Genomic DNA, 6918 nt, shown 5'->3' with positions numbered 1-6918 from the left:
CATCGTTCTATTCACTGTTGCTAGGGTGACCAATAACATTCATGCTGCTAAATGCCTTGCTCAGTTCTTGGGACTTATTTTACTTGGCATATCGGTTGCATTTGGCTGTATAGTTAAAGATTCCTTTTTATAGACATAATTCTTTTCTCTGATTTTCAAGGCCACCATACTCTTCTGATTTTCCTTTCATGCCACTGGTTGCTGTCTACCTTCAAAATATCTTGTTGACTTTACCTTCAAGAAACACCTGATGACTTCTTTTTTTTTTTTTTTCATATTTCTGTTTTTTTAAGCAAATGACAAAGACTCAGTTTACCAGCTTTTTTAAACCTAAGCTTAACATTACATATTTAAACAATTGTCAAAACTTTACTAAGTTGCCAGCATTCATGCACAACTAGAAAACATTCTTAAATTTATATTAAACCAGAAATGCATTACTATTAATGCACTTATATCTTTTATTACTAAATACTGAAAAAAAACCTAGTTCTATAGGAAACTCATCCTGGCAATGTTAACTCACAGCAGGCTGACACTACTCGGCTCACATGTCAAACACAATGGAAAGCAGATTCATGCTGGTGTTAGAATACAATCTTTTCCTAGTACTACTTACAGAGCTCACCTTGGATTACATTAAAAAAAAAAGCAAAGTACATACAGAAATTACAACAATTTTAAAGACACACACAAACAAGGTCCTATTGTGTGGTCCCATAAACTTAAAAGCCTATGACAAACTGGGGCTCCAATGAACTGTATTTTTAAACGGCTTTTAGTTTAGGTACGATTATACTGAAAGTTGAATTCAAGTTTGTCTGAAATCATCAAAAAAAAGTTCCTATCAATCTTTAAATGGTACTTGTTATGTTTGCATTTCTGTTAAATGCATGCATTGAATTACTTGTTATACAAGTGTAGCAGCTGCTCTTTACCAATTATCCTTAAGGACTTTAACTGGCCATGTTCTTCAACTTCTATTCTTTCTTGACCATTCTGGATAATTATTTTTGTAGTGATTTTTCTGCCATTTACTATCTTGGTAGAAGTTTCTATAGATTTGAAGTTACCCATCCCACTACCACAAAATGATGTAGAAGAGAATGAAGTGAGTCCACCATGATCTAGTGACCCAAATGAAGTAAATCCTGTATCAAATGAAGAAAACACACTGCCAAATGATGGAAATCCACTGAAAGCAGAGAAAAATGAACCCGCACCTCAGTTTCTGCTTCCTGGGGAACCCCTTCGGTTCCCAAAATGTCTTCAAATGGGTCTTTGAAGAAGTCGAACAAAAATGGGTCCCTTCCACCAAAAAATTCCCTGAAGACATCATCTGGGTTCTGGAATGTGAAATCAAACTCAAAAGGACTGTCAAAATGACTTCCACCTCCACTCCCACCATTTAAGCTTTCTTTGCCATACTTGTCACAGATGTCCCATTTTTACTTGTTTGAATTTTCTCTCTGCTTCTTTATCCTCAGGATTTTTATCTGGATGCCACTTTAGTGCTAGTTTCCGATATGCCTTTTTGACATCCTCAGGTGAGACATGTCTCTGCATGACTAGAACTTCATAGTTATCCACCATGTTTTAACAGATGTTAGAATAAGTCCGAGGGGACCAAGCGGGTTGCTGAGTGTTCACAGTCCAGCATGGCTAAGCGGGTCTCCTGATCACTTCTTACCACTTCCTGTGGTTCTACCTACCCCTGCCTGAAGACCATCCGTATTCGCCTAGATTAGTGCATAATTTCCTAACTGGTTTCTCTAATGCTATCCTTACCTCACGATGGTTTAGTCTTATGAAATGGGCAGAATGATCTAAGTTAGAGCATGTTGGTCCTCTGCTTAAAACCTTCCAGTGGCTTCACATCTCTCTCAGAATCAAAGTCAATGCCTACTAATCCACTCCATCTGCCCCTCACCCCATCATCTCTCTGATCTTGTTTCCTTTCTCTGCCTCACTCATTCATTTACAGCCTCACTGACCTCACTGTGCTTTTCGAAATGCCAAACATGTGCCTTAGTGTCTTTGATTGGTTGTTCATTCTACCAAAAACACTATTTTCTCCAATTTCCCTAACACTTAAACCTTTGCACAAATGTGCCTGCTCAGCAAAGCTTACCCTCAACCTATTATTTAAAATTGCAACCTGTGGCATACATGTGTCCCTGTGTTTAATCTCCAGCAGAGGAAAAAAAAAAAAAATTGTAACCTTCCCTGACTCTGACATGCTTGATCTCCATCTTAAATCATCCTCTTTTCCCATGATGCTCATTATCCTCCAAAAAACAAAACAAAACAAATGTTGTAATTGATTTAATTTTTTAAGTCATTACTGTTTATTAGTTTCTTTCCCCCTTAGAACGTAAGCTTGAACACAAGAAATAAGAACCTGTTTAGTTCACTGATAAATCTCAAGCATTTTAGAACCACTGCTGCCTAGCACACAGTGAACATTTAATAATACCAGTTCATATGAATAAATAGATGCTGTATTGGTTTGGGGGTATTAACATGCTTTGGACTTCACATTAATACAGTTAACGGGCTAAAAATAATGATAGCTGTAAGCAAATCTGTAGGGTGAGAAACCTATGCTCACACTCTTCCGCTCAATAGGCTGCTTAATTTGCCTTTCTTAAAACTTATCTAGTCAGAGGCTCCAGGGGAAAAGTCCAATAGATTCAATCTTCAAAGCATTTGTATAAAGTAGATGATCTACTCATTTTTTTATTATGTGATAATGTTTGTAATTTTCCACAGGCTTTTCCTTTTGAGAGATAAAAGTAATCTTTAGTCAAACTGCATATAGGAGCTTCAGTAAGCTCAATAAAAGGTATGCTGGGACAGTGATGTTTTTATAAGATGTCTATAATCGTGTTATGTTTGTAGCAGGAAGGGCCTGTTTTACTTACGGCAAGAATGGTCTTAAGTATGAAAAATAACTTTAAAGAACATTGATCCAAACAGATTACGTAATTATAATTATAAATACTTTATCTGTTCATATATAGCCTGATAAAATTCAGGCAATTTTGAATAAGCAGGTCTATAGTTTGGCATCTTCTCTATAAAATACAATAAATTAAGATGCTTTTTAAAAAGAACATATGGGAAGATATACTGGGAAGAAATTGATCCATACCATGAAAAATTTATTTTCTGTGAACAATTATCTTCACTCTCTATTGGCTCAAATCCATTTCACTGAATTTTAACCTATATAAAGATTCCAGATGGGTAAAAACGATGGGTAAGACTGGGTGCAGTGGTGCCTGTAATCCCAGTGGCTCAAGAGGCTGAGGCAGGAGGATCAAGTGTTCAAAGTCAGCCTCAGCAACTCAGTGAGACCCTGTCTCTAAATAAAATATAAAAAAAAGGGCTGGGGATGGGGCTCAGTGTTTAAGCAACCCTGGGTTCAATCCCTGGTACCAAAAAAAAAAAAAAAAAAAAAAAAGTAAGCACTGTGTGTGTCCACTGAAATTGTTATTGAACATTTCTTGAGTTCTATTATATTATAAGCATTGTGTTAGAGAAGTAAGAGATGGCTCTTGGCCTCCTGTATATACAAGGTGCAGCAAGTTAAATGTGCGCTGATATATGGACATGAAGACAGGCCATGGTTGCCTCTGATGAGAGGTTAGAGAAGGTGTTGATTAGCTGAGTGCAGGAACATGACAGAATTTCACCCAGGACAAAGGAAGGAGGGCATTATATCTTTAGGAAAGCAGCAAGTTAACTCTACAGAAAGCATAAGGAAGAAGTTCATATAAAAAAGGGTAGGAGTAGATTTCTGATGAGAAATCAGAAAATCATAGAACAGACAAACAGATTGTTTAGTACTTTGGAAAACAAAGTATATGCATTTCATATCTAAATTTAATGGAGAAGTGGGGAAAAGCACATGTGCTCCAAATATGGAACATAGAGGAAATAAATACAAATAAGTGGAAATGGAAGAAATCTTATGAGGTTATTTTGTTCCATTCTCAGTTTTATTCAAATAAATTTGAAAATCCAGATCAATAGGATAATTTTTGGAAAAATATCATTCACCTAAAGTTATTCTAAAGAATTAGAAAGCACTTGTATTATCTTCAAAAACAATTGAAAACTACAACAAACTGCATTCTTTCTGGGAGGGGTTGAACTCAGGAGTACTCCACCACTGAGCCACATCCCCAGTCCTATTTTGTATTTTATTTAGAGACAGGGTCTCACTGAGTTGCTTAGTTTCTCGCTGTTGGTGAGGCTGACTTTGAACTCACAATCCTCCTGCCTCAGCCTCCTGAGCTGCTGGGATTACAGGAGTGCACCACTGCATTTATCATAAACTGCATTCTTGATAAAAATTTTGAAAGCAGAAATAGGTGGCTGCTTTTATGACATGTAAATACTTTCTTCAACACCAAAGCCAGGATATGTTTAATGGACTAGGAAAAGTTGCATTAGAATCAGGGATATCTGCTATTATTGCCATTATTTAACATTGAACTAGATATCCTAGCCCAGCTCTTAGAGAAAAGGAAGGAACTGGAGTTATACATACTGGAAAGGAGGAGACAAAGATACCAATATTTATAAATCATTTGATTATCCATCTGGAATGCTCAACTGATTTGATAAAGATCAAAATCTTTAAACTCCAGTAAGTTTCTCAAGAAAAATTGATAGTTATCATTCAGACAACTATCAGAAAACATATTTTAGAAGATTTTTTTTTTACTTTAGTAGCATCAAAAAAGATTAAGAACCTAGGAATATATTTTATGCAATATGTATAAGATTGATATAAAAAAACTTCATATCATTGAGGAGCTCTTAAAAAATTAACAAGTAGAAAAACATAATATATACTTAGATAATGAAATAGAACATCAACTGAAGTAGAATCCATGAATTTTCTATAATTCAAATAAAAAACAAGTATTGATACTAGACAAGATAATTCTCAAGCTTACTGAAAAAAACATATAAACATTGCCATAAATTATTAGGAGAAGCTAGGCTGAAGCAGGAAGATTGCAGGTTTGAGATCAGCCTGGGCATAATAGCCAGATCCTGTTGCAAACTAAAAACTCAAAAGGGCTGGGGATGTAGCTCAGTGGTAAAGTACCCCTGGGTTCAATTCTCAGTACCTAAAAACAAACAAACAAAACAAACAACAAATAAAAAACCCCCAACAGTGGGTAAAACAATGTAACAATCACTTAACTGGACAAAAAAAGAAGTGTATGTGTGTATATATACACACACACACATATAAACACACATATATATAAATTAAATATATAAATATAAATAAATATATATGTATACACACACACACACACACATATATATATATATATATATATATATATCACACTGTATATATAGGCAAAGGTGACTTTTTTGTACAAAGGGAAAACATTATTTCCTAGGTATAATAGTTTTAGAATAAACATGTATTTCTGAAAAAAAAAATTTCCTAGGTATAAATCACCTTGGTTAACTTTTGATATCTATCTGAAGAGGTCAAATTCACACAGACTTCATACTTTATATCAAAATGAATTCTTGATGTTTCATAGTTTGAAATGTTTTTTAAAAATCATAACATAGCACAGAATCTTACCATAAAACAAATAGCATACCTAAAATCAATTATTTAAATTTGATTGTTTTAAGTGTGCATAGCAGTGAAGTTAATGAAGTAACTGAAATTGGAAGGAGACTGTGGATCTTGGAGGTCAAGCGTTCTGTGATGAGGGCATTGCTGCCCAAACCGAGTATTGACCTTGGTTCATGACCCCTTATGAGAGTTGATCATGCCAAGTTAAATATTGACAAGGAAGCTTATTGGTTTATGTTTGGCAGCAGCTAGTCAGACTCTGGAGAAGAGATGGTACCCATTTTGTGAGCTCTCTCAGAGGAGAACAGGAGCAGAGAATACTTCTAGAGGGAGTTGCCTGCTATTCCTTTCCCCAGATTTGCTGTCCTCCTTGTGCTCAACTGATATTTAACTTAGAGTAGGGAATTAGTCCATCCCTATTTGAAAATGCAGCTAAGTGAAGATGGGAATCCAGAGTCATAAGAAAATATTGAAAATAACATTTTTGTGTGAATTGTTGTAGGATTTTATTATATAGAAAATCATGGAGAGGTTTTAAAAATATTTTTGGAATAGGGAAGGCCTTTCTAAGTATGATATAAGCCAGATGCAGCGATACATACTTGTAATCCCCTAGATTTAGAAAGCTGAGGTAAGAGAATGGCAAGTTGGAGGCCAGCCTCTGAAACTTAAGCGAGACTCTGTCTCAAAATATAAAATAAAAGAGGATGAGAATATAACTCAGAGGTAAGCATCCCTGGGTTCAGTTCCCAGTACCTAAATAAATAAATAAATAAATGAGTAAATAAATAAATAAAAAGTAGCAACCAAGTATGATATAATGCCAAGAAGGTGTTAAAAGGTAAATCAAAAAATTTGAGTAAAGGCAGAATCCACCATAAACAAAGTCTAAAAGAAAATAAACTACAAAAAAATCTGAAACTTAAATAAATGGCTAATTTTATCAATATAAAGTATCTGAAATACTGAAAACCAACAATTAGGTGATAGGAAAATATTTAAAGGGTAAGAACACATGGCTTAAAGAAAAAAATTAAAATACAGTGTATATATATAAATTATATACATATGTGCTTGTGTGTCTGCCTGACATCAGTCAGTTGGAAGACCCTACTTAATGCTGTCAAAAAAAGGATCTAGGAGTCATCTGTATGTGCTATTAGTTATAGCATCAACATGAAGAAAACTTGAACTCACTACTGAGAGATTCAAAGACCTTAATATTTAGAAAAACAAATTGTGTATTTAGATAGTAAGATTCAATATCTGTTGTGGTTTTGATGTGAGGTGTCCCC

The 6918-nt window shown here is 34.8% G+C and overlaps 1 pseudogene; it reads right to left on the bottom strand.

The window, feature by feature from the left end:
• Positions 1 to 903: 903 nt before the first annotated feature.
• On the bottom strand, positions 904 to 1593 carry LOC124989621 (dnaJ homolog subfamily B member 6-like; annotated as a pseudogene).
• Positions 1594 to 6918: the final 5325 nt, after the last annotated feature.

Source organism: Sciurus carolinensis, chromosome 7 (genome assembly GCF_902686445.1).
Source record: "Sciurus carolinensis chromosome 7, mSciCar1.2, whole genome shotgun sequence".
Taxonomy (NCBI): domain Eukaryota; kingdom Metazoa; phylum Chordata; class Mammalia; order Rodentia; family Sciuridae; genus Sciurus; species Sciurus carolinensis.
The sequence above is the reverse complement of the archived record's forward strand: the minus strand, read 5'-3'. Positions and strand labels throughout refer to the sequence as shown.